The sequence below is a fragment of the Oryctolagus cuniculus genome, chromosome 3, assembly GCF_051225735.1.
Source record: "Oryctolagus cuniculus isolate XC-2025 breed Fujian yellow rabbit chromosome 3, ASM5122573v1, whole genome shotgun sequence".
Classification (NCBI taxonomy): domain Eukaryota; kingdom Metazoa; phylum Chordata; class Mammalia; order Lagomorpha; family Leporidae; genus Oryctolagus; species Oryctolagus cuniculus.
Genome location: NC_142869.1, coordinates 67,290,089 through 67,317,410, shown reverse-complemented (window position 1 = coordinate 67,317,410; position 27,322 = coordinate 67,290,089). Strand labels below are relative to the sequence as shown.

General features: G+C 47.8%; 1 long non-coding RNA gene across 1 annotated transcript in view; it reads right to left on the bottom strand.

Annotated features, from left to right (window-relative positions):
* LOC149127370 (uncharacterized) overlaps nt 1-27,322 on the bottom strand; it is a 69,211-nt gene that overhangs the window by 19,991 nt on the left and 21,898 nt on the right. The window contains exons 2-5 of the long non-coding RNA XR_016230792.1: nt 22,220-22,295; nt 20,947-21,003; nt 10,874-11,418; nt 6,290-6,470 (exon numbers count right to left, since the gene is read on the bottom strand). This is a non-coding gene — a long non-coding RNA (uncharacterized LOC149127370). The remainder of the gene's footprint in view (nt 1-6,289; nt 6,471-10,873; nt 11,419-20,946; nt 21,004-22,219; nt 22,296-27,322) is intronic.

Sequence of the window (27,322 nt, the reverse complement as noted above, 5' to 3'; positions counted from 1 at the left end):
TCTAACCTAAAAGCAAACTGAACTCTATTGTAACAGAAGGCAATTTAGCATCAAGTTCCAGGTTCCTGAAGTCAGAAAACCTTGCCCTTAGACCTTAGATCTCCTTCTAGATGTGAGACCTTGGACATACGTGAGACTAAGAGAGACACTCGGGGTAACAGTTGAAGAGTCTCAGGGAGATATTCCGATGAGTACGTGCATGTTTCTCATTGCGAGAGAAAAGAAATAGATACAAACCCGGGAGGACAAGGCGGGCACCGGGAGACAGTACTGGCTGAGATAAGCCGACAGGTGTCAGGGAGCCAGAACGTGGGCGGAGAAGTGGTGACTGACTCGTAAAGTCCACTCAGAGGCTGACTGAGGAACAAGCTGAGATGCTCCCACAGAGCCCCAGGGGCTCCCCAGATCCGGGGGCCAAGGAAGGAGAGTCCAGGAAGACATGGGGGAGGTGCACAGTGGAGGGGCGGGGGATGAGCAGAAGGCTAAGGCGCCATGGATGGACTTCCGGTTTCCCTCCTGGTCCCAAGCGGCGCCCAGTTGCCACTGTCGCATTTGCAGAGGCCGTGGAAGGCGGGCTCTCTGGAGGAATTAGGACGAAAAGGCATGAAGGAGCAGGTGCAGGACGAGCCTGGGGTTCCATGGCAGTCTCTGGCTGCTGTGTGGGAAGACCCTTACCCAGCTCCCAGATGCTGATGCCAGCACGTAATTTTGTGTCCTTCCTCCAACCCAGCCCCCCCCCCGCCCCGCCCTCAACAGAAGACTGAAGGACTCCTGATTAGAGAAACTGAGTAACTCTCATAAAGATTCCTACACTTTGGCATCCCCAACAAAATGGCCAGCGAGCCCTCCAGTCACTCCACGGTGCAGTCACCCAGCAAATCCTACCGGCTTCTGAGTGCCTCCCCTTTGAATGTGGACGCAGAGCCGAGGATCACCAGCCAGCTCCAGGAGCGTGCAAACGGGGGCGTGGATGACAGAAAACAAAACACATGAGGAAGAGGAATTCCAGGGACAGAAACAGAGACAAAGGAGCCTTTTTTTTTAAACTTCAGATAGAAGAGATTGTAGCCAGGAAACAAGAGCAGGATTTTTTTTAATGGAATAAATCATTGGCAACTCTAAGAAATGTTCTAGAACTGGTAGCTGCTGTTACCATCACTTTTATTACCAGGTGTTGTTTCAATGGCCGCCGCACCTGCAGACACCTTTTCTCACGTTCACTGAACAAAGACTCCGCGCTATGTTCTACTCCCTCGGGGTCCCGTAGCTGTTTCTCCAGCAGCAAGCTGGCTTCCGGTCTGTCCACGTGCTGCCCTTCTGCCTGGACCTCGGCACACCGGGCCCGGCTTCTCACCGCATCTCCAGGGAGAGATGGGCTCTAACCACCTGGCTGAGACACGGCCACCCACTCCCACCGCGCCGCATCCCTTTGCCCTGCCTCCTTGCCCCACGTGCCTGGATGAATCACGTGATTTCTCTGTAGCTGTGTCTCCTAGAGGAGTGATGCCCAGCACAACAGCTCAAGCCGGGTGAGTTCCCACACTTACCAACTGAGTGCAGACAGGGAGATCTTAACGGTGTTAAGAAAAGTAATGACTGCAAGTACTCCACAGGGCATTGGAGCCATCCTTCTCTCTCCTTCAGGGGTTAAAATAGCCAGGGACAGCGAGTTTTTCAATCTAGGTCGCTGCTTACAATATGTTGTTTATCATTCATCTAAGCTGAGTTATGATAGAATAAAATACAAGCACTGGTACTATTTTCCAGTAAGACAGCTGGAAATACTAGGGACAAACACATTTATAAAATGTGAAAATGGTTTTTCTAGACTTAATGAAAACTGCAAATAGGAGAAACCCATGGACTACATATGTAAGTCCTTAATGGAGCAAGAACTCAAAGTGGGCATTTTTCCTGTTTAGTTTTTCATCTATTTAGCAGCCTAGGGGAGTGAAAACTCTTCGGCTTTTTCTTTTATGCTAGCCACAGGCACAAACAAACAAAAACCAACCCGATTCAGGTTTTCAAAAATCATACTTTCGGGGCCAGGCATAGCGAGCGGGTTAAGTCAGCTCTTGGAATGTGGCCTCCCACATCTGAGTGCCAGTTCCAGGCCGGCCTGCTCCATTTCCAATCCAGCTTCCTGCTAACTCACTAGAAAGCCAGCGGAGGACGGCTCAAGTGCTTGGGCCCCTGCCACCCACATGGAGACCCAGATGGAGTTCCTGGCTCCTGATTTCAGCCTGGCCCAGCCCTGGTTGTGCAGGCATTTGTGAAGTGAACCAGTTAACAGAAGATCTCTCTCTCTCTCTTTCTGACTTTCAAATTAAAGATAAGGCAGAACCCCAGGCTCTGCATGGCTCTGTGTCCTCCTTCAGACCTCAGCTTCAAGGTCCCTCCTTAGAAAGGCCTTCCCTAACCAGCCCATCTGAATGAGGCCCCTCCCCCACTCTCCATCCCAACATTTTGCTCCTTCACGGGGCTCATCCCAGCTGTAAGCATCCACCAGCCCACCATCTCCTGTGCCGTCCATGCTGCAATGTAAGTGCTATGGCCCCAGGACCTAGCACCATGCAGGCACTTAATAACACTCCAGGACCGTGTGTTCAAATGAATGGAGAGAGTAAAATGCAGGATTTGCATTGGCGAAATGCACAGGGCATTCCATGAAGGGGCCTGTGGTTGTGAAAACGGGCCTTTGAGTGTGCAGGGGCAGAGGAGTCTGTCCTGACTGCTGCGACCCTCTCACTGGCCCCTCTCCCAGCCCAGCCCTATTCCAGCCAGTCCAGCTTGGAGCACCCACCCTGCTCCCCTGCAACAGTCTCAGATAGAGAAGCACAAGGTTTAGTGTGCTGGTGCACACTGGCTTCCCAGACCTTTCTGAAGGTCGAAAGGGCAGCCCAGATGGCTGAGGGTTAAGAACAGGCCTGGAGTTGCTATAAAGAGCATCACAGCGGGTAACATTCCCACCCACATCAGGCAGTATAAAGTCATGCTCAGAATATCCTGCTGTTAGGGGTGAGCATTTAGCCTACTGGGTTTTTTGGTTTTGTTTTTTTAATATTTATTTATTTATTTATTTAAGAGTCAGAATTATAGAGATCTTCCATCTGCTGGTTCACTCCCCAAATGGCTGCAACGGCCAGGACTGGGCCAGGCCAAAGCCCCAGGAGCCAGGAGCTTCTTCTGGGTCTCCCATGTGGGTGTAGCATTCCAAGTACTTGGGCCATCCTCCACTGCTTTCCCAGGTCACAGCAGAGAGCCTGATCAGAAGTGGAGCAGCTGAGACTTGCACTAGTTACCCATATGTGATGCTGGCATCAAAGACAGCGGCTTAACCCACTACACCATAGCATCAGCCACTAGCCTAGTGGTTAAAATAGCACCAGGCACTAGCCTAGTGGTTAAAATACTTGCCTCCCGTATTGTGTCTGGATTCAGTACCCAACTCTGGCTCCTGACTCCAGCTTCTTGCCAATGCAGACCCTGGAAGGCAGTGGGTGATGGCTCAAGTAATTGGGTCCCTGCCACCTACATGGGAGATCTGGATTGAGTTCCCAGTACCAAGTTTCAGACCCCAAACTGGCCCTGGCCATTGCAGTCATTTAGGGAGTGAACCAGTGGGTAGAAGGAAAGCTTCCTATGTGTCTCTCTCACCCACACAAAATAGATTTCCTTTAAGATTTATTTTATTTTATCTGAAAGATAGAGTAACAGAAAGTAAGAGAGAGAGAGAGAGAGAGAGAGAGAGAGAGAGAGATCCTCCATCTGCTGGATCACTCTCCAAATGGCCACAAGAGTCTGGAATTCCCTCGGGGCCTCCCACATGGATGGCAGGATCCCAAGCACTTGGCCCATCTTCTGCTGCTTTCCCAAGAGCATTAGCAGGGAGCTGGATCCGAAATGGAGTAGCTAGGACTCCAGCTGGCACTCATATGGGATGATGGCATCAAAAGCGGAAACTTAACCCATTGGGCCACAATGGCGGCCCCTCAAATAGATTTTCTTAAAAATTTTTTTAACCCCGCTAAGATGGCATATCCAGTTTTGTTAATATGAGAGTACTTCCAAATGTTTGTGGAATTAAAAGATAAGTTTTTTTTAGTGGCAAAGTTTTTGAAATCCTTGTGTAAGTGTTCTGGTAACATGCATCTTCATGAGTGTTTTGAAGATCCCCTCGTGGCATCATCGTTAACCACAGTCCGGAGTTAACTCTTAGGTCCTTAGTTTCTAACCTGAGGTCCCTGTTTTGCTCCAGGGTCCCATCCAGGACACTGCAGGACAGTTCACCTTGGCGTCCTCGCAGGCGTCTCTGGACACTGCCAGGTTCTCAGGCACTCTGGTCAGGGACTTTGCAGGGGCTGCTTCCCCGGGGTCAGGGTGGGGAGGAGGGAGGTCACAGAGGCCGAGGGCCGATGTCACTACATCCTATCAGGGTATTGACCTTGCGCACCTGGCTGAGGCACCGCTAGCTTGTCAGATTTCACCATTGTCAAGGTCCTCCTTCACACCTTTCCGACTGGAAAGAAGTCGGGGGATGCAGCCGCGCGTTGGACGTGGGGCGTGGCACTCCGCCTCCGGGGGGCGGAGTCTCTGCATAAGTTACTGGAATTCTTGGGCACTGGGCGTTTGCCTCTTCTCCAGTCACCTACTTACATGAATGTGGAATATTGAGCATTTATTTTACACTTGGGTTATAGCTTAATAATTCTTTGCTCCAATTGTTCCAGCTTTGGCCACTGGGAGCTCTTTCAGGCTGCCTCGGTTTCCCTTGGAAGCCCTCCCAGTCGGTGCGGGGATTTGCTGTGTTCTATCCTAAACACTTGATCACTTTCTGCACGGCGAGCTGTATCTTGTTTCTCAAATCATTCCCTTCATGGTCTCGGACTGAAGGCAGCCTCAGAAGTAGCTAATTAAGACGGCTGTCCTTTGGTCCGTGGAAAGGGGTGTTTCTAGTTTGGTTCCCTGGTGCTCACTGTGATGGGGCTTTTGCTTTGCTGGCAAACAGAGGTCCTTTGTCATATGTCGGGAGGCACAGAAGTGCTAGGCTGCAGGAATACAGTCAACAACAGATAGACAAAGGTTGGGATTAGCTGTGGCCTCCGCACGAGCTCAGTGAGTGACCTTACGTGCAGTCCACGTCTCTGAGTCCCAGTTCCCTTGCTGGTTTTTGCAAAATTGAAAAGCAATGCTGGGGGCCGGTGCTGTGGCGCAGTGGGTTAAGCCTCTGCCTGGGGCACCACCTCCCACATGGGTGCTGGTTCACGTCCTGGCGGCTCCACTTCTGATCCAGCTCTCTGCTATGGAGTGGGAAAGCAGTGGAAGATGGCCTAAGCACTTGGGCCCCTGCCCCTACATGGGAGACCCAGATGAGTCTCCTGGCTCCTGGCTTCAGATTGACCCAGCTCCAGCCATTGGGGCCATTTGGGGAATGAACCAGTGGATGGAAGACCTATCTCTGTCTCTCCTTTTCTCTGTAACTCTGCCTCTCAAATAAATAAATCTTTAAAAAAGAAAAAAGTAATGCCGGTGAACACGTAGTTCAGTGCCAGGCCCAAAGTTATTGCTGACCAAGTTAGCCTGGTAGGAGAGAGAGTGGGTTCCTCTGCAAGGATCTCTGAGCTGGAAGAACAAGCGGCTTGCTGCAGCCTCTCTAAGCACCAGAGCTCCATCAATTCAAAACTGAACGGATGACTCGTGAATTCTAATCCATTCTCCTCGTCTCGGCTTTCTTCTTCATGCTGAGAGGCCAAATTACAGTATTTTATTATTTTGCCTCTTTACTGTGTATTTTATTTATCTCTGTTGTGCTGCCTAGTTTTTGGCATTTTTTTTCTAAAGCCTACTTCCTCCTACTTGCTATTTGTATTCTCGGTAAAAAACCACCGATCGCTATAATGTACCTCTCCCAGCCTTCAAGAAAGATTTCTGTGTTGTATTCTTGCCACACTGCTAGCTTCATTAATCTGGCGCTGAGGGCTGGAATTTCACTTACTGTTTGGATTTTGATGTTTTCTTCGCATGTTTATCATTTTCCAGAGTCATAAATTCTGCTCCTAACAAGGGGACTGTTCAGTGCCCCCCCCCTCGCCCCAAGTAGGCCTTGACAGGATGGAGTGAGTGGGGTGGGTCAGACTGCTAACCCTACCTGGAAGGGCAGTGCTGCCGTCACTGTGCTCCGTGTGCAGAGCCCCTGCACACAGAGTGAGTTTTTGACTAGCTGAGATACTAAAGGTCAAGGCCCCACAGCGCCAGAAACATAGTGGATGCTCAATAAATATTGACTGACCTGATGAATGTTTTCCCCAAAGCAGGCACTCCGGCTTTCCTTTCTTTTGCTGGTAGGTGAAGAAAAAGTGTTCTTTTCAAGAACCCAAGGATGGTTCCTGTTTACATGGCCCGCCTTCTGGGCTGTCTTCCGAGTGGTCATTCGAGTTAGAGATTGGGAGGCAGTGCTTCCTGTAGGGCCCCTGGAAAGGAAAGGAGAGGAGCTAAAATGAACTGAATGGGAGTGTCCTCTCCACTCCTTTTTTTAAGATTTAATTTTTTTATTTGAAAGGCATAGTTAGAGACAGAGAGAGACAGAGAATCTTCCATCTGCTGGTTCACTCCCCAAATGGCCGCAACCACCAGAGCTGGCCCAGACTGAAGCCAGGAGCCAGGAGCCAAGAGCTTCCTCCAGGTCTCCCATGTGAGTGCAGGGGCCTGATCACTTGAGCCATTTTCTGCTCCTTTCCCAGGTGCGTGAGCAGGGAGCTGGATTGGAAGTGGAGCAGCAGTGAATCAAACAGGGGCCCATATGGGATGCTGGCGCTGCAGGCGGTGGCTTAGCCCCCTACACCACAGCACCAGCCCCTCTCACCTCCTTTGTTAAAGTTTCCCAACCATTCATACTCCTATATCCTTCCAAGCTGCCAGATCTCTGCCCAACCTGAATTTGTACCTCTTCCATGAAGCCATCCCAGACCTACCAACTTACCTCCCTGTGAACTCATGCACATGACCTAACACACTGTTTGAAGACGCCCCTCGTACAGCAGTCATGTCTCTTGAAGTCTAATCCTTATGAAAACTTTGCCTTTCATGTGATCGTATCTAATCTTCCCAATCTCACTGTCAGGTTCTCGAGTGCAGAAATTGTGTCCCCTAAGAGCCCCCTGTTGTTCTCTCTGTCCTAACACCACCTCTGGCACATGGCAGGTTCTACATCAATCTCATCCACTAACCCTAACCCACTAGCCCTGATCACTCCAACATTTCAGTTAAAAAGAAGGATGAAGTAGGGTGGGAAGAGAAGATCAGAGGAAGGAGAGAGATGAAATGGGACCAGGAAGAAAATACGAGATAGGAAGAATTGAGTCAAGACAAACCCCAGCACTGTGTTAGGTTAAATTTCACTGAAATATTGAATGAATTAAAGACCCAGCGCTGTTAAGTGAAGGAGAGCAAAGCACTGTGACCCCGTGTCGCATTGCCCCTTAACTGCCTTCCCCAGACACATCTCACTGCTGAATAGCAGGGTCCCCTGACACAGTTCCCAAGGCCCTTCCACAAAATCTCCTAGCACAAGCGTTCTGTTGAATTAAATATTCTTTGAAATAAGTAGATACTCAACCACCTGGAAATCACAGAAATCATAGGGTTTTCAAGCTGGAAGGAAGATAAGAGAGCAGTTAAGGTTATTGTTCCAAACTCAAGGTCTGCTATCCCCTTTCAAAACACAGATGACCTTCCGGAAATGGAATGAAAAATCTAGTGTCAGCCTGAGTAAACCTTTCTAAGAGGATTCATCAACTTTGTCAGATTCTTAAAGGGGCCAGGCGGCCAGGAATGAATGATGGCAACTCTGGGGTGAGCCCTTGATGTTCCAGACCAAAAGACTCCGGCCCACAAAGGGTAGCTGGTGTACCCAAGAAACACAGCCAGCTGCTAAGAGAGCCAGAGTTCTGCCCCAATTCTCCTGACTTCTCACAGCCACTTTTTCTCCAGCACTTGTGCCACCCCCTTCCTCCTTTTGGGTTAGATTTTCTTGGTGACACTATTTGCTCTAACGGGATCTGACCCGTGCTGCTGTGGGTGCTTTGCTCTGTTACATCTGAAGCATCTTCTATTTGCCTGCCTCCCTTCACCCTAATGACGCCCACAGAGATGTCATTTTCTCACTTCTCTCTTTCTATTATCACCTCACCTGGCCTTTGCCCATTCTCTTTTCTGCTACACATGACATGTCTCTGGCTGCCCTTTTGTCCTCCCATCTTGATGTTATGAGAAGTATTTATTTCCATGTTTTCTGTATTTGCCTGGATATATTCTCACCGAGCTGATGGTAAAACTCTTCTGTCTCAGCAGGAAGCGGCTGCTCTCAGCAATTACACCTGCTGTCTTCCTTTTCATTTCCCTCAGCCCCTGATGAAATTGTGGTGCCAGAAACCCTATGAATTCGTTCTCGGAGTCTTACATAACTCAGTGTATTCAGCCATTTCTTTTTCATCCGCATTTTTTTTTTTGTTTGGTTGGGCGTTTGACTCATTTTCTCTCCAAATTATTTGGTGGCTCTTCTATCTGCAGCTTCTCACACTTGTAGATGATCTCCTGCATCCCAATGGGTGGCTCAAGATCCCTTTAGACGGGCTTGGTACTTGTAGCATTGGTGCAGAATAAGTCTGTGAACCTGCCAGTTACATTGTATACCGTTTTACTGATTTTTTTTTTGTTTGGGGAGATGTTTTGTTTTTCATTTTTGGGAAGCAGGAGGTAAAGGAATCCATTATCTGTTACTCTAATAAAATATCTGAGGCTGAGTACTTTATGAAGGAAAGTAGTTTAGCTCACAGTGCTAGCAATTCTAGAAGAACTCACTCAGGGCCCTCAAGAACTGCCTTGATCCCTTCTGAGGGCAGCACCCTTGGTGACTTCACCCCTGCAGAGCCCCACCACCTCTCAGCATCCCACCCAAAGGAGTAGGCTCTCAACTCATGGGCCTTTGGGGAACACACACAACCCAGATCCAAACCACAGCAGAAGGGATGTTAACGGGGCGTCCCAGCTTAGAGCTAAAGTCTGGGATGTGCCCTTTTGCTCTAGGTTATATCCTTTCTACCTTTAAAGCATTTGTCCCTTAGGCAAAACTCGTGTGTGTGTGTGTGTGTGTGTGTGTGTGTATTCTGGGACTGATTCTAGCACATATGTCATTAGGGCCGAAACACAAGTTTCAACATCTTCTCTACTAATAAATCAACATAAGCATGAATTCTAAATTCTACTCCCTCCATTCCACCCAACCCCTGTCCTACCCTTGCAGTTAGGATTCCAGTCCCAGTGAGGAGCACTAGCAAAATCAACCAGCCCCTTATCTCCCACACTAGCATTCGGGGGAGGCCGACAGAGTCCTGGAAAAGTGTTGGAGCTTCGAGAGCCCAGGCTGTGGACTCTGGGTCCCGTCCAGATGTGAGATGTTGGGTCTATTTCTCTTTTTGTCTTAGCTGCCTCACCTGTAATGGGTTCTAGTTCATAGAATTGCTGTGAGATACTTGCTGCTAACCCTTGCAGAGACTCGGAGAGATGTTCAGGTTGAGTCCATGCGCTCATCTCCTAGAACATACCCAGGAGGACAGGAGTGTGAGAGGAGACAGTAATGGACGAGATAAGCCATCAAGTTCAGGGAGCTGGTAAGTGGGTGGAGAAATGGTGAGTGACTCCACAGAGCCTATTCAGAGGCTAAGACTTAGGGGCTGAGGAACGACAGCCCAAGAAGGTATGGGTGGGGAAGGTATGGGGAGTCGGGAAGTACAAGAGGAGACAGCAGATCAGGTGCCTGGTCCTTTCTCTGGGCCATGGGACTGCCTGACAGTGGATGTGCCTTTAAAATAAAAAAGGAAGACGAGTAGTCGTACTTGAGCCGCTGGATCTTGGAATGGGGAAGGAGAAATTCCCCCTAAGCCTCACTGGGTAGGTAAGGGAGTGGGGAGGGATAACTGAACTCGAGCATCTGCTCGGATTCTGGCTGGCTCAGGAGCAAGGGCAGACACATTCCACAAGCAGCTCCAGGTGACCCCCCTCAGAGGGAATCAATGAGGCAGGGCCTGACATCCACAGCACTGTTGCCATGGCAACCACTTGCATCACCCTCCTTCTCTGCATGCCTTGGTACCCTGGTGAACCTTGAACCCTGCTGGGGGTGCCATCAAAGTTGATCAATCCGTAAACTCTATTTTTTGCTGTCATTGAGAACACACACTGGCAACATTTGCCAGGTGAAATATTGCGCTGAATGGGTCACAGTGTGCAGCCTGAGACCTGGTGCAAATTCCTGCCAGCAGAAGGAAGCAGCCAGAGTGCAATGTCAAGGTGTCCTGGAAGACACAGTCCTCATTCCATGCGACACACTGGACCTTTGCCCTTACGCACACATGAGACAGCTCTATGCAAACTTATGTGAAAATGATTGTCCAAGCACTTTTTCAATTGTCTTTTCTTTTTTTCCCCTTAAAAAGGCGTTTTGCCTTCAAGTGTGCTGCCGAAAAGTTCAAATATTCCAAAGAATTTTTTTTTAGAGGCAGAAATTGTGCTCTTTCCTCACCCACCATAAGGCTGACACTTCTTTGACAAAAGAGAGGTTAAAAGAGACAAGCTTAACAAGTTTATTTAATCACGGTTTTCCGTGACACAGGAGCCTTCAGAAATGAAGACCCAAAGACCCCGTCTATGTCAATGCTCAGGTTGAATGACCAATGGACAGCCATGGAGTCTCGTGACTGGGCCAAGGGGGGCAGGAGGAAACCCAGCCAGTCATGTCCTGTAACCACAACAAATGCACCCTCCCTTCCGGCTTTCCCTGTTTTACCTAACAAAAGCTCCCAGTCTTGTGGCTTACCTGTTTGCCTAAGAATTTCAGGAACCCCAGGACTCCCCTTTCTCCTTTAGAAGTCTCCTGCTGGCTTGCAAATGGAGGGGAGCTTGTTTGGGACCAGAGGGTCCACCTTCCTCCTAGTGGCCACTCTCATGAATCAGCTTTCATCTCCGTGTGTTGACTGGCCAGCACCAAGCAGTCCGGGCCTGATTTTGTTCCAGTAACACCTCCAGATCCTTCTTGGTCTCTCTCTGTAGCTTTCGGCCCTCCCAGGATGAGCCAGGTCCTTCTGTAAGGAGGATCCTCAAGGGAGAAGGGACAGAGTGGTCTTCCTAGGTTCTCTGCTTACTCTGTGGGAGAGGGGTTCTGATTTCTATGACCCAGTGTGAGGAAGAGGAATTCCGGTCAGGAGAAGAGGAGGGAGGCAGACAGGAGAGCAGGAGGAGTGACCTTGCTTCTGAGGCGCTCTGATCTTCTGTTCAAAGCACTCAGCGCACGCTTCAAAGGACCCCGGGCGCCTTGCTTTGGGGTATCATGTTCTGAGTCCCAACACTGAATCCAGAAAGAATCTGTGGGACAGATGATGCAATTTTAGAGAGCTAGAACTTTAAAAATTAAGCTAATATATATGTGTTCTCTTCGCCCTGGGAGGAATATCAGCCATCCTTGTAGAACTCTGCGAGGTGGTGCAATGAACCAAACACCAGCTTCAGAACTTGAAGGCTCTACCCCACATCCCCCGTTTGGCTGACGTACGTGTGTCCGTGGGTAAGTCACTGAGCCGCTACCTGTCAGCTGCCTCTTTCGCATAAACGAAAAGTTAAACCTGACCAGTCAGAGCCACGGTTCTCAGTAAGGACCAATGCAGGAAAAATACGCTTGTCAGTAGGCCAGATGTGTTCCTTCGTTCGCTCAAAACCCAAATTGTGGTATTGATCCCCATGGCAGGGAGTAAAATTTCTTGGAGCAGTTACCATGTTATTTTTTAGTGAATTTACTGTAACAAATATGAACAGAAGAATATGAATGATAATGTAAGATGGCTTTTTCTAAAATGGTGCCATCTGGAAGCAATAAACACACAATATCATAATCTGTTGATCCCTGGCCTGTTCAGATTGCACACAAGCATCACAAAATGCAGTCACCATTCTTACTTAATTTGAAGAATCATTATCACCCCTATTTTACACAGGAAAAACCAAGGCTGTGAGGAACTTTCTAAGGACAAGGAATTGGGAGCAGAGTGGAAGCTAGAAGTAGATCTTCATGGACAAAGCACAGTGCATGATTTTTATGATATTATATAACAAAATGTGTCAACATTTGAATGACATAGCTCAGTGAACCAATATTTTCCATATGATCAATGAATGGCAGAATCATCCATGGGTGAGATGCATTCAAAGCACACAATAGATCAGTGAGTTTCAGATGAAAAGTTGATAACATGATTTCAGATTTCCTCCCATAAATGAGGCTTTAAGAAACTGCCCCCAAGGGCTGGCACTGTGGCATACTGGGTAAAGCCGCCACCTGCAGTGCCAGCATTCCATATAGGTGCCAGTTTGAGTCCTGGCTGCTCCACCTCCTATCCAGCTCTCTGCTATGGCCTGGGAAAGCAGAAGAAGATGGCCCAAGTCCTTGGGCCCCTGCGCCCATGTGGGAGACCTGGAAGAAGCTCCTGGCTCCTGGCTTCAGATCAGCCAGCTCAGCTCTGGCCATTTCGGCCAAATGGGGAATGAACCAGTAAATGGAAGACCTCTCTCTCGTGCTCTCTCTCTCTCTCTCTGCCTCTCTTTCTCTCTGTAACTCTGACTTTCAAATAAATAAATAAATAAATCTTTTTAAAAGAGAGAGAGAGAGAGAGAGAAACTACCCCTTGCCAACTGTTGGTGTAGCATCAAAGATCAATACCCATGATGAGGGGCCAGTGCTGTCGTAAGTGGGTAAAGCTGCCACCTGCAGTGCCGGGATCCCATATGGGCACCAGTTCGAGTCTTGGCTGCTCACTTTTCCAATCCAGCTCTCTGCTATGGCCTGGGAAAGCAGTAGAAGATGGCCCAAGTCCTTGGGCCCTGCACCAGCATGGAAGAAGCTCCTGGCTCCTGGCTTGGATCAGCCCAGCCATTGTGGCCATTTGGGGAATGAACCAGCATATGGAAAAAAACCTGTCTCTCTCTGTCTCTGTCTGTCTGTCTCTCTCTCTGCCTCTGCCTCTCTATAACTCACCCTTTCAAATAAATAAGTAAATCTTAAAAAAAAAAAAAAACTATGATGATATAAAAAGTCTATTGCACGCCCTTCCAGCTAAGGATCTATGGAAAGCTGGATTATTTCATAAACTTCACCCAAAACATTTCCCAACAGATTAGATGCAGAAACAGATATGAGAAAGCAGTTATCATCCAATAAATCAAACATTAAACAGAAATTTAAAACAATACCACCCTTCTCACCAATTCTTTCATTTCAGAAAATGAAATGTTTAAGTTAATAGGTAATAGGTTTATTACTTTTTTTTTAAATGAATAAGTATTTTAATCTTTTCTCACTTTTAATTTCTAACATGGTACATGTGAATGTATTCAAGGGTACTTCTAAAAGTTAGTGGAAAATGGAATAAATTTACTTCGTGCAAAAACATTTTGAAATCCATGTATAGTTTTTTCATGATACACATTTTTTATGAACTTTGTGAAGACTCCTCATATGTAACCCATATAAACAAAGTTTCTTTGGAGTTCTCAATAATTGTTAAAAGTATAAAGGGATTCGGGCCGGCGCCACGGCTCACTAGGCTAATCCTCCGCCTAGCGGCGCCGGCACACCCGGTTCTAGTCCCGGTCGGGGCGCCGGATTCTGTCCCGGTTGCCCCTCTTCCAGGCCAGCCCTCTGCTGTGGCCAGGGAGTGCAGTGGAGGATGGCCCAGGTGCTTGGGCCCTGCACCCCATGGGAGACCAGGAAAAGCACCTGGCTCCTGGCTCCTGCCATCGGATCAGCGCGGTGCGCCGGCCGCAGCGCGCCGGCCGCGGCGGCCATTGGAGGGTGAACCAACGGCAAAGGAAGACCTTTCTCTCTGTCTCTCTCTCTCACTGTCCACTCTGCCTGTGGAAAAAAAAAAAAAAGTATAAAGGGATTCAAGACCAGAAAGTATCAGAACTAAACAAACAGCTGGCTTTTATTATTGTTGACAAAATACTTTAAGATGAAAATCACCATGAGGTCTAGAGAAGTCCACTAAATCATGATAAATGATTCACTTGACCAGAAAAGTAAGACAGTTATAAGACTGCATGCACTTAAAAATGGCCTCAAAATATATCATGCAAAAAAAAAATAAAGCATAGAAATTGGCAAATCCACCAACACAATAGTGGAAGACTGCATTTGTCTTTTTTTTTTTTTTTTTTTTTTTTTTTTGACAGGCAGAGTTAGACAGTGAGAGAGAGAGAGAGACAGAGAACGGTCTTCCTTCCACTGGTTCACCCCCCAAATGGCCGCTACAGCCGGCGCACTGCGCTGATCCGGAGCCAGGAGCCAGGTGCTTCCTCCTGGTCTCCCATGCGGGTGCAGGGCCCAAGCACTTGGGCCATCCTCCACCGCACTCCCGGGCCATAGCAGAGAGCTGGACTAGAAGAGGAGAAACCAGGTTGGGGCGCCAGTTCCCCAAACGGGACTAGAACCCGGGGTGCCGGCGCCGCATGCGGAGAATTAGCCTAGTGAGCCTTGGTGCCGGCCATTCATCAGTCTTTATTATTGTTAGATCAAGAAGGCTACAATGAGTCCAGAGAGTCTATGAGTCAGATTCTGGCAGGAAAGAGATGCTGCACTCAGATGAGTGCATGGAGAGAATTTAGTGGAGAAACATGCACAGGAACAGGTGAGGTTCAGGAGGCATGGAGAAGCTCCTCCAGGGCCAGCAACAGGGCAATTACCTCCCTAGGCCTCCAGGGCCCAGGCAAGGGTGTGGCCACCAACACCAGCCAGCGATATAGCTGAAGGGGGATGCAAAGGACTTTGGTGACCTTGGACACAGGATTATAGTATTTGCCAAAATAGCACATCAGGACGAAACCGGATGAATTCCCACTCTGACCTTTCTCTCTACTGCTTTCCAACCTCCTACCTGTATCTCCCACTGACTGAGCCAGTGGAAGCCAGGGGCTTCCTTGATACAGTTCATATGGGTCAGCTTCTCCAGGCACAAAGCTTGGTGAAAAAACCTGGAGTGTAGTTCCAGCAGGCAAACAGAGAAGATCTAGCACTGATATTGATGGCTTGGACAACACAATCGATGGGGTTAACTTACTGGACAAGAATGGAACCCTGGATCTGACCACGTCTTCCCAAGCACACATGGAACATTCATGGACTCTGTCCACAATTCAAGGCCAATGAGCAATTCTTAGTACATTTTTCAAGGTCCCTTTCAAGGGTGGGCATTTAGCCTAGTGGTTCAGACACTGCTTGGAAAATCCACATTGCATATCAGAGTTCCTGGGCTCAAGTCTCAGCTCTGCTCCTGATTCCAGTTTCCTGCTAATGCACACCCTGGGAGGTAGCAGGTGATGGCCCAAGTACTTGGGTCCCCATCAACCATGTGGAAGATTTGGATTGAATTCCCAGCTCCCAGCATTAGCCTGGCCCAGCACAGATCCTTACAGGCACTTAGGAAGTGAACCAGTGGATAGGAACCCCACCTCTTTCAATCTCCCTCTCAAAAATTAATGAATTGATTAAAAACTTTAAATAAATCAATAAAATTAAAAATTCATATCAAGCAGAACCTGTTCTCTGATCACAAAATAAATTCCATGGTGTGGGGCTAGATACCAATAATGAAAAGAAGAGGGGGGTAGCGCCGTGGTTCACTTGGTTAATCCTCGGCCTTCGGTGCCAGCATCCCATATGGGCGCCAGGTTCTAGTCCCGGCTACTCCTCTTCCAGTCCAGCTCTCTGCTGTGGCCCGGGCAGGCAGTGGAGGATGGCCCAAGTGCTTGGGCCCCTGCACCCGCATGGGAGACCAAGAGGAAGCACCTGGCTCCTGGCTTCGGATCGGCGCAGCGCCGGCCATGACAGCCATCTGTGGGGTGAACCAACAGAAGGAAGACCTTTCTTTCTGTTTCTCACTGTCTAACTTTATCTGTCAAGTAAATAAAAAAAAAAAAAGAAAGAAAAGAAAAGATGGGGATGAGGAGAACCCCACATATTTGGAAATCTTAAGAATAAAATTAATTTAATAAACAATTCATTTCTTAGTTGCTTAAAGAAAAAATATGCAAATCTCATAGAAATTAACTAGACTACTACACATCAAGCTTTGTGTTTGTAGCATAAATAGTACCTACAGGGAAATGTCTATCAACTATCTATATTAGAAAATCATAAAACTAAGGTTAATGAGCTACACATCCAATTTAGGATATGGGGGGGGGACAAAGAAAATGAGAAAATATCAAGACAGAAATGAGGGGCCAGCGCTGTGGTGCAGCGGGTTAAAGCCCTGGCCTGAAGCACCAGCATCCCATATGGGCACCGGTTCTAGTCCCAGCTGCTCCTCTTCTGATCCAGCTCTCTGCTATGGCCTGGGAAAGCAGAAGAAGATGGCCCAAGTCCTTGGGCCCCTGCACCCACTTGGGAGACCCAGAAGAAGCTGCTGGCTCCTGGCTCCTGGCTTTGGATCGGCGCAGCTCCTGCCGTTGTGGCCATCTGGGGAGTGAACCAGCGGATGGAAGACCTCTCTCTGTCTCTTACCTCTCTCTGTAACTCTGACTTTCCAGTACATAAAATAAATCTTTTAAAAAAGACAGAAATTAATGAAATAGAAAACAATGGTAAGACAGACAATCAACAAAGCCCAATGTTTTTTCCATAATAGGACTAAAATAAACTCTCTGTGAGATGGACTTGGGAAAAGGGGGAGAAGGTAATAACATACACACATTAAAAAGTTTCAACCTGACTTCCTTTTTCCTAGCCTCAGCCCCCACATTTCCAACCCACAGCCACCCTTTCTTTGGCTCTGTGTGAGCTGAAAGGGCGAGTTTGAAGTGACAGCCTAGATGAGTGAAGGACACACCTCCCCAGGTGACCTCGAGGGGTCTGCTGAAATGCTACACATTCTATAGCAGCTCCTGACTGGCAGGAACCCCCGAGGCCCTGGGCGCCAGCCAGGTGAGGGTCCAGGCATTGCCATTTAAGCAAGGAGGAGAGCCGAGGGGATGCAGAGCATTGGAGGTGGAAGAGGAGCGAAAGCTGAGCTCCCAAGAAAAGCCACTGTCAACTCGGGAAGTCAAACAAGCGAAAGACAAATGGAAGACCTGCACCACCATTTTATTTTAGCCAGCTCCGCACCTGCTATTCATGAGGTGTGTGAACACCAGCATTCAGGTGGGATTGGGGTACTGAAGGGCTCTCCACAGCTACAGAAAATCTTTTTGTTGTGCTGTTTGGGGAATTCTCTTTTGGTTTTTGTGTTTTTTCATTTTTCTTCTGCTGCTTTACAATGCTTTTTCTACAGGGACCACAAATCCGTTCACGGTGCTCAGTCATCTTTGTGAAAGGAAGGCTATCTCAAGATGTGTGGACCAGGAAGGAAACGCTCACCCAGATCATCCAAACCCCAGGGTGTTATTATATTCAGGGAAGACTGGGAAAGGTAAAAGGAACTGCATTTCCAGCTTCGTGGTTACTGAGGAGAACTGCGTTTCAAAGCCATGGCTGTGGAAATGAAGTTGCCATAGGACAGACATGCTGTAACGCAGGCTAAATACTCGCCAACCACGCCATCCACTGTAAATTAACACTATCCGCACCCCAACTCTGGAACCTATCGGTTGCATCTCAAGCCATTGCTGGACACAAATATTTGAAAGAGAATATAGCATTCGGTTTTCTCCTATCCAGAGCTGGTTGAAGTCCTTTTGGCTCCTGAAATGACCAATCATTAATCTGCTAAAATGTTCCATGTGGTTGGAGAGAAATCCTTGCATTCCGATTTATTGGAAACTTAATTCAGAATTCAATTGAAAACATCAATATTCTTCATTCAGAGAAGCATCTCCCAAATAACTCTGTCATTTCCAATTTTTAATTAAAAGAACAGTGTGAGAATTGCATGTTCTGTTGCTTTACACATTTATTAAAAACCAGAAACAGACAAAAATTGATTGATATTATCCTTGCAGCAATGACTTTAAAATTCTCAGCCTGAACCATTTTTACAATCTCTATAAATAAGTGAAATAAGCACCTCTACTTATTTAACTAATGATAGGGTCCTCATTGTTCCCCAATCAACATACTAAAACTCTAACTTGAAAAAGGATTTTCTTCTCTTCTAACATCTGAGTATGACAATATCTCTGTGGACCACTATTAGTTTTTTTATGTGTTATCTTAAATTTGGATTCTTCTTTTTATTTATTTATTTATTTTTTTGACAGGCAGAGTAGATAGAGAGAGAGACAGAGAGAAAGGTCTTCCTTTTGCCGTTGGTTCACCCTCCAATGGCCGCCACGGCCGATGCACTGCAGCCGGCGCACCACGCTGATCCGATGGCAGGAGCCAGGTGCTTCTCCTGGTCTCCCATGGGGTGCAGGGCCCAAGAACTTGGGCCATCCTCCACTGCCTTCCGGGGCCACAGCAGAGAGCTGTCCTGGAAGAGGGGCAACCGGGACAGAATCCGGCGCCCCAACAGGGACTAGAACCCAGTGTGCTGGCGCCGCTAGGTGGAGGATTAGCCTATTGAGCCGCAGTGCCAGCCTGGATTCTTCTTATAGATAGATAAAGTCACATTTCTACACTTTTTAATTCTATGACATAGAAATCAGAGAGAATATTGGTAGATATCTCTGATTGCCCAATACACGCAGGCCCAATGAGTTGACCGACTGCTCCAAGTTGGTTTCCTGTTGACATCTGTATTCCTACAATCTATCAGACCTAAGACAGATGAGATAATAAACCTCAAGTCTAAAAGTCATTACACAAGATTAATGCTTTTCGAATTATGGAATGAGCAAAATACAAATTGTTTTTATATTTCAACCTATTTTTCCTCCTTTGAAATCTGAACATTATTTTCATTAAAAATTGTAATTCCATGATAAGACATACTGCCCATAGTTTAGAAACACATGTGCTGGTCCCCTCCGTCCCCACCTTGCAGGCTACAAGGGGCTCGTTTTATTTAAATAAAAGCATAGCTCCTATGGAAGAGCAATACTGAATTTTCACCCAAAATTGCATGAGTCTAGCATGTAAATGATGTGCAAATGAAGTGCTCCCTGAGCAAGCATTAAATAGGCATTACGAGGGAAGACTGGGACAGTCCATCATTTCAATGGTCCCAGCCCAAAAGCGCTTGAGTCACTTTGACACAACAGAGTGTGACAGCTTCATAGATGTTGTTTCAGGCTGCTGGGCACAAGCCCAGTGGAAAAGAGCAAATGAAAATAGGCCTACAAGGCGCTGATGGCCATAGCCCAGGCTCTTTGCCCTGGTTGGCACAATAGATCCCTCCATATTGGGCTCACCAACTTGACCCACAGGAGGGAAAATTTTATGTGGTGTTGCTTTAAGTAAATGATGAGCAGCTGATGTGGAAATAAGCTAATCCTGTTAACTGTGCATTTGAATCCAAACCCTGCTTAGGAAGTGCTCTCCAAATGAGAAGGAGCTGTCCCTGGATCTGCACGGTGGGAAAAGGCCCTTGGGAGTTGTCATTCCAAGTTTTTGCCTTACACACTGAAGGGACGTAGTACCAATAATTCATGTTTCCCTATGGGGATGGGAATAAAAGCATTCTACGTTTTACCAGCCCAAAACTAATAAATGTATATATATGTATACCTTTCCCCCCAAAAGCAGCCCCTTTATACTAGATCAGTTTCAGTAATAATTTGTCCATTCATGGAGAAAAGTAGTTCCAATGCTGTTATGTCAGGGATGGGATTATCACACATCCAGAATGTAGTACCCAAACCTTGAACTTGGTGAGTATCAGAGTTACATTTCCAAATGCCCACAATAGCTAGAGCCTGGCCAGGCCAAAGCCAGGAGCCTCAAACTCCCTCCAGGTCCCCGACATGAGTGGCAGGGCCCCAAATACTTGAGACATTATCCGCTGCCCCCCAGAGTGCCCATCAGCAAGAAACCGGAATTGGGAGCGGAACTGGGACTTAAACCCAGTCGCTGTGATCTGGCACGTGGCCATCCTAAGGGCACCAAGCAGCAGCTTAACTGCTGCTCTGGATGCTTGCTCTTACTGAGTACATTGGAAACCTTATCCTGAAAACGGGCCCATGCGCCTCTCCACACTGCCAGAGGGTCCCACTGCCAAAAACAGGCGAGGAACTCCCGCAGTGGAGCTGAGTGGATGATTCAAGAGCTCTGTACAAGGTCAGTGGGGCGAGACCTGGAGACGGATGGGTGTGCCCAGATGCAGGGGGCGGGAGGGGGCTGGCAGGCTTCTAGGAGCCAGGCTTGTACAAGTGGGTGGGCCACAGTGCCTTTCCTCCAGAGAGAGAACACAGGAGACCACAGCACGTCGATGGCTGAAGGTCAACGGCTTTAGTTGGTGTGGCTGGTGACATCTACTTGGGTCACTTTTTTTTTTCCTAACTTTCTCATTCTCAGTCAAGCTGCAGATAATTGAGAAATATTGATAAGCTGGTTGTCACCAGGAATAGACACACACACATATATAAATAGAAATCATTATCAAGAAAATTACAGGTTTCTATTCACAACAGGATATCCAGTTACAACGTGTTTGTAATATTTACAAATGAAATGATCCCCTAAAAACTGCTGCCATTCCCTCCCTATCATAAGATTGCTTTCCACGGGATTGAATTTCTTTCCCTGGAGGACTCCAGGTTTCAGTTAAGCAATGGAAGTTATCACCCCAAGTCTTCCTTCCCTGAGTCCCAATTTCCATTGTCTTTATTTAAAACCAAAATATTCTACAGCAGCTCCTTCAAAAAGTCAGAAACAGCATCAGCCCAGATATCCTCGTTGTTCCTGTTTCTACACGAGAGCAGCGTACCGGCTTTGCCAAGACAATTAAACCTAAATCGGGGGTCACTCACCAGCCAGTTCACCTTCGTGACTTCATCCTGACTTCTTCCAGATGTCCCATCATGCATCTGTTGAGCGCAGCAGAAGGTGGAGTTTCAATTCAGTGGTAGGTCTCCTTCTGTCTGTCTTCAAATTTGCCTACACCTTCTTTCTAATCCTGACTGTGTTCACAGTAAAGTTCTGACTGTCAGAGTACAAGGAACAAACCCCTGGCTTGCTCTGTGCTCTGTAATAGAGAAGTTTCTGTTTTCTGCTGTCTTCCTTTGGCCTCTGAAAAGAACACTTCAGACAGGAAGAAACCCAAAGGCTACGGGACAGAACTGGAGAAAAGCGGCTTCCCTTGCCCCATCGGTCTCAGGTGTGCATGCACATTGTGCTAGCATTACAACCCTTATGATGAATTTTTTCCCCTCATCATTTTTTTTCAGTCCCTCACAAAACCATAACTCCCTCCTGCAGGGAAAAAAAAAAAAACACACACACACACTAAACTAAAGCCATAGAGATTCCACTTTCGAAACTTCTCCCCAGTCAGGAAGTCTGATTTCCATTAGGCTGAGTGAAACCCTTTCAGTGGCCCTGCTTCAGATTTCCAGCATTTCATACACAATGTAAGCATTTTATTTGATTAATGTAGCTATTCAGTGTTCTACTGTCACTTTGGTCATGTGCTCAAGACAAAAAAGTTTTTTTCACAGGAACTACTGGTACAAATAGGCTGCTTCTCCGAAGAGCCAGTTCTGCTCTGTACTGCACAGCATTTCTACAAGCACTTTTTTTTTTTTTTAATATTTTTGACAGGCAGAGTGGACAGTGAGAGAGAGAGACAGAGGACAGAGAGACAGGTCTTCCTTTTGCTGTTGGTTCACCCTCCAATGGCCGCCGCAGCTGGTGCATCGCTTCTCCTGGTTTCCCATGCGGGTGCAGGGCCCAGGACTTGGGTCATCCTCCTCTGCACTCCCGGGCCACAGCAGAGAGCTGGCCTGGAAGAGGGGCAACCGGGGCAGAATCCGGCGCCCCAACCGGGACTAGAACCCAGTGTGCCGGCGCCACAGGTGGAGGATTAGCCTAGTGAGCCACGGCGCTGGCCATTTCTACAAGCACTTTTGTATCAAATGGGATGGTTTTTAAAGAGATTTTCCAGATGAAAGCCTGCCTGGAAGGTGGGACTGGCCGGCAGTTGGATGAGGTTAGCCAGGGTGCTGGACACATTTCTAGTTCATAAGTAATAGAGGAGACATGTTGAAGCAGGAGAAAAATTAGGAAATAATAAAACATGCTTACCAATGTTTTCCCCACACAGACAATGTGATCTACACCACAGAATACAGACGACATAGGCAGGAACTTGGAAAGGTTCCTGAAAAAATAAAATGAAAAGGTGAGTGTCTTTCAGGGTGAAGCATTTGAAATCGATGCATCGTTTTTCACCACACGCATGTCCATGAACTTTCTGAAGACCTCTCAAACTGGATCTTCAGCCGTACCACCCTGAGCACACCCCATCACCTTGGTGCTCAGAAGCCTAGCAAGGCCAGGCCTGGTACTTCTCACCTTAGAGGGGTTCCATCCTGAGAAACCTATCGTACATTGAAAATTTCGTATGTTGAAAATGTATCTATACTGCCCTAACCTCCCCACCATTGTCACTTAGCAACACAGCGCACTGGTGAGTATGGGCTTCCTCCCTTCCAGGTCACAGGATGACCAAGAGCCACTGCCACCTTGCACTGCAAGACAAGGTCCAACCATGTGTTGCTAGCCCGGGAAAGGGTCCACATTCAAAACCCCAGGTATGGTTTCTACTAAACACACATCACTTGCACCCCATCAGAAAGTCGAAAAACTGTTAAGTCAACCCATCATGGACTGTCTCCACTTGGATGGGAGAAGGCACGTGTGCTTAACTCGTGCAGCTAACCGAAGCAAGAGAAGATCTGCACGGGGTAGAACTTCCTCAATAGGTAGGTGCAGAACTTCAGAACCTAAGCCAGCGTGGAAGAAAACAATGTATCGTTGGTTAAAACCAGACTACAGGTCATCATTTAAAAAAAATCATCTATTATTTTTCACTTTATGTTTCTGTGTGGGAGCAAACTGTTGAAATCCTTACTTAATGTATACTAAGCTGATCTTCTGTATATTAAGATAATCGAAAATGAATCTTGATGTGAATGGAAGGGGAGAGGGAGTGGGAAAGGGGAGGGTTGTGGGTGGGAGGGACGGTATGGGGGGGAACCATTGTAATCCATAAATCGTACTTTGCAAATTTATATTCATTAAATAAAAGTTAAAAAAATGTAAAAAAGAAAAAAAAATAATAGAAGTTTTCTACTGACTTAGAAATGAGAAAATATTACCTTGTATTCATACTTTGTCTAGGTCAATGGTCCTTAACATTTCAAAAAAAAAGAGGGGGAGAAAAGTAAATAAAATATATTAATGGTTGCAAAGAAAAAACAAATAAATAAAATAAAAAAAAACCAGACTACAGGAAGAGAGGAGCCTGGTGAAGGCCTGGAAGAGCTGGAAGAGGCCCCCAGCACTGTCCGAGCTCTGTTGCCTTCTTTCCCCAGCTTCTCTCCCCCGCTGGGCTTCATTGCACAGTCCTCTCACCGTCCACAGCTACAGCAAGAGCCACTTCCTGCTCATGCACAAGTATTAGCATCTTCTCAGAACCAAATCAAGAAAGCAAAGAAGCTCCTCGTCCTCCTACCAGTTTCAGTTTGTGAAAAAATGCCACGGGAAGATTTTGCTTGTCTCATAGAGGACACATGGCCATTCCCAGACCAGCCGTCTGCCAGGGAGCGTGGGCCTATGACTGGGCCAGCTCACGCCAACTTCCCATCTGGTGATAAGCACCTTGCCAGGGAGTGCAGGCCAAATTTTAAAAGGGCAACTCCCTTTTTCATCATACATTAGACCAGCAGCTTCTAAAACCACAGTCTCAGAAGGAAGACAGCTTAGCAAACAAAGTAATAAACGCTCACCCCATTGATGTGACAATCATGAGTACGATGCTTACAAGCTAGGATTGTGCTTTGGTTGGAACATAAAATGCCAAAGAACAACTTAAATTACTTTTTAAAAGATATTTATTTATTCATTCATTTATCTATTTAATTATTTGAAAGGGAGAGAGAGAGAGAGAGAGAGAGAGAGAGAGAGAGAGAGAGAGAGATCTTCCATCTATTGGTTTACTCCCAAAATGGTTGCAACAGCCAGGTCTGAGCCAGGTCAAAACTAAGATCCAGAAACTCCATCTGGCTCCCCACATGGGCAGCTGGGGCCCAAGCACTTGGGCCACCTTCTGCTGCCTTCCCAGGTGCATTAGCAGGGAGCTGGATCTGAAGCAGAGCAGCCAGGACTCAAACAGCATTCTAATATGGGATGCCAGCATTGCAAGCCGCTGCTTAATCCACTGTGCCACAGTGCTGGCCCCACAACTTAAATGACTTTATATCAAAAGCCTTAGTTCCCCAAAATGAAATTCCAATTGTATGAGTCATTAACAGGGACTGGACATGAAAAGGATAATTGTATAGGGATATTAGGTGAACATTCATCTTACCATTTCTAGCATTCAAGTAGGCCTTTCTGGAAGTGAAACAAAGCATTAAGGTTATTTCCCCCTCATCACTGGTAATGGGCCACACTAATCATTTTAGATTCAGCATCTTCCCACCACAAAACAAATGCTCTGGAATTGCTGTGCTTCGGTAGTAGGAGCAGTGCCCAGGAAGCTGCGTTGAAGGGCCACAGGCGTGTTCTTAGTGGACACAGCCAGCTCCTTCTCCACACACATAACGGCAGCTCTGGGAGCCAGTAGAAGCGGTTGTCACTGTTCCACGTGGGAGCCACAGGACACTGCGGGGCTGGGAGCCAGCTCAGGGCCAACCCCAACAGTACCACTCCCTAAGACAGGTGACTTCACCATGCTGGGCCTTCATTCCCTTGCCCAAAAAAATGCCAGGAATGGAGCAGATGAACTTCAAGGTTTAGAAATCTGGGAAGTTACGACAGAAAATGAGAGCCTGACCGGGGCAAAAAAGAGCCATTGTTTTATTACTTAAAGGCGGTTGTCTCTCATGTGTTAAACATTTGCACGGCCTCTGACCGCCTTCAGGATTACAGGGGGAGTATGCTGCAGCTTTGTCTTCAAGAAGCGCACAGACTCCAGGTGCAGAGGCGAGACAAGCACGTCACCAGAGCTTTACAAAGCAACACTGGGGCGGGCATCTGGCCTAGTGGTTGAGATACTGGCAGAGATGCTGGTGCCGCACATCGGATGCCGCTGCAGGCTCTGAGTCCTAACTCCAGCTTCCTGCTAATGCACACCCAGGGAGGCAGCAGGTGATGGCTCAAGTACTAGTGTCCCTGCCACCCTTGTGGGAGACCCAGAGAGAGGTCCTTGCTCCTGACTTGGGCTCTGCCCAGACTGGTCATTGTAGGTGTCTGAGGAGTGAATGAGTAGATGGGAGCTCTCGATGTGTGTGCATGTGTGTGTGTGTGTCAGATAAAATACATAAGTAAACAAATTAATTAAGTGTGATGCAATGCTGAACAGTTCTCAGGGAGTACCAAACACGCAGCCCAGGACGGGAGGTGACCAAGTCTCCCTGGGGGATGACCTACCAGGGGAAGCGCTGCTCTAGACAAGCGTGGAAGAGTGAGCCCAGCAGGTCGTCGTGCAAGTGGCCAAGTGCAAGGCAAGCACACCTGGACTGGGGGGGGGGGGGGGCACGTGCCAAAGGAACCCAGAATGTTCTGAGGAGGGGCGTCTGGGAGAGTGGGGCAGGTTTGGGCGGCCCGGAGACACAGGGCTAGAGGAGTTTGTCCTGGTGCTGGGGGCAGTGCTGCGGGAGGGCTGCCCACAGAGGCCGGGCACACTCAGACCCGTGGAGGGGGCAGCGAGGGAAGGCTGCCTGAGGGCGGGGGCTCTGCGCCACTGGAAGCAGAGGCGGGTTTTTAGGGCCCTGAACTGAATTGCACTCAACATGCTGGAGAGGAAAGCCTTTTCCTCTCTACCTTTGTGCTAAGTGCCTGGGGGCCTGCGCATTAAACGGACAAAAGAGGAATAGGAGAAAAGGCACACAATCTTGGCTAACCTTTATGTGCATGGGAATTCACAGAAAAGAAGTGAAACTCAGGGGTGATAGTATCGCCTGTGAACACAGGAAAGGGGACTGGGGCCTCAAGGACAATAAATCACAAGGAAGCGGATAGGAAATATATAGGGGGGGCAAAGGTTGTTTTAATAAGATCTGTCTGGGGCCGTCGCTGTGGCGCAGTGAGTTAACACCCTGGCCTGAAGCCCCGGCATCCCATATGGGCACTGGTTTGAGACCCAGCTGCTCTTCTTCTGATCCAGCTCTCTGCTGTGGCCTGGGAAAGTGGTAGAAGATGGACCAAGTCCTTGGGCCCCTGCACCCGCGTGGGAGACCTGGAAGAAGCTCCTGGCTCCTGGCTTCGATTGGCACAGCTCCAGCCATTGCAGCCTACTGGAGAGTGAACCAGTGGATGGAAGACCTCTCTCTCTCTCTCTCTCTCTCTCTCTCTCTCTCTCTCTGCCTCTCTTCTCTCTGTAACTCTGACTTTCAAATAAACAAATAAATCTTAAAAAATAAATAAGATCTGTCTAAGCAAAGTTATCCCAGGGTGGGCTCCCCATCCCCGGTGATATCTTCCCGCCCCAGAAAAGGCAGGCGGGGGCACGATGCAGCATTCACACAAGATTTCTGACCTGCTTCTAGGAATGTAAGAGGCGATCAGAGGGGCCGGCGTTGTGATGCAGCGGGTAAAGCCTCCACCTGCTGTGCCGGCATCCTGCATGGGTGCCCGTTCCTGTTGTGGCTGCTCCACTTCTGATCCAGCTCCCCGTTAATGCGCCAGAAGACGGCAGAAGCAGCAGAAGACGGCCCAAGTGCTTGGGTCCCTGATACCCATGTGGGAGACCTAGAAAAAGCTCCTGGTTCCTGGCTCCAGCCTGGCCCAGACTTGGCTGTTGTGGCCATCTGGTAAGTTTGAACCAGTAGATGGAAGATCTTTCTCTGTGTGCAACTCTTTCAAATCAATCAATCAAAAAAAAGAAAAAAAAAAAAAAAGAGAGAGGAGAGCAGAGAACTCGAATCTGTTGATTCTCAATGACCTTCAGTTCAAAATAACCCATACGCCCAAGCGGCATGTTTGGGGCTGGTAGATTCTGATCGTCTTCAGTTTCACCTCCTCAAGCTTTACTTTCCTCACCACTAAAATGAGAAAAAGCTTCGCAGCTTTGCAGTGAAAGTGAAACACAACAATCCGCTTAACGCACGTAAAACGGCAGTGAGTGCTGGACAAACGCGGAGCAGCATCCTCCTTGCCAGCACGTCCCACTGTCTCACTGCC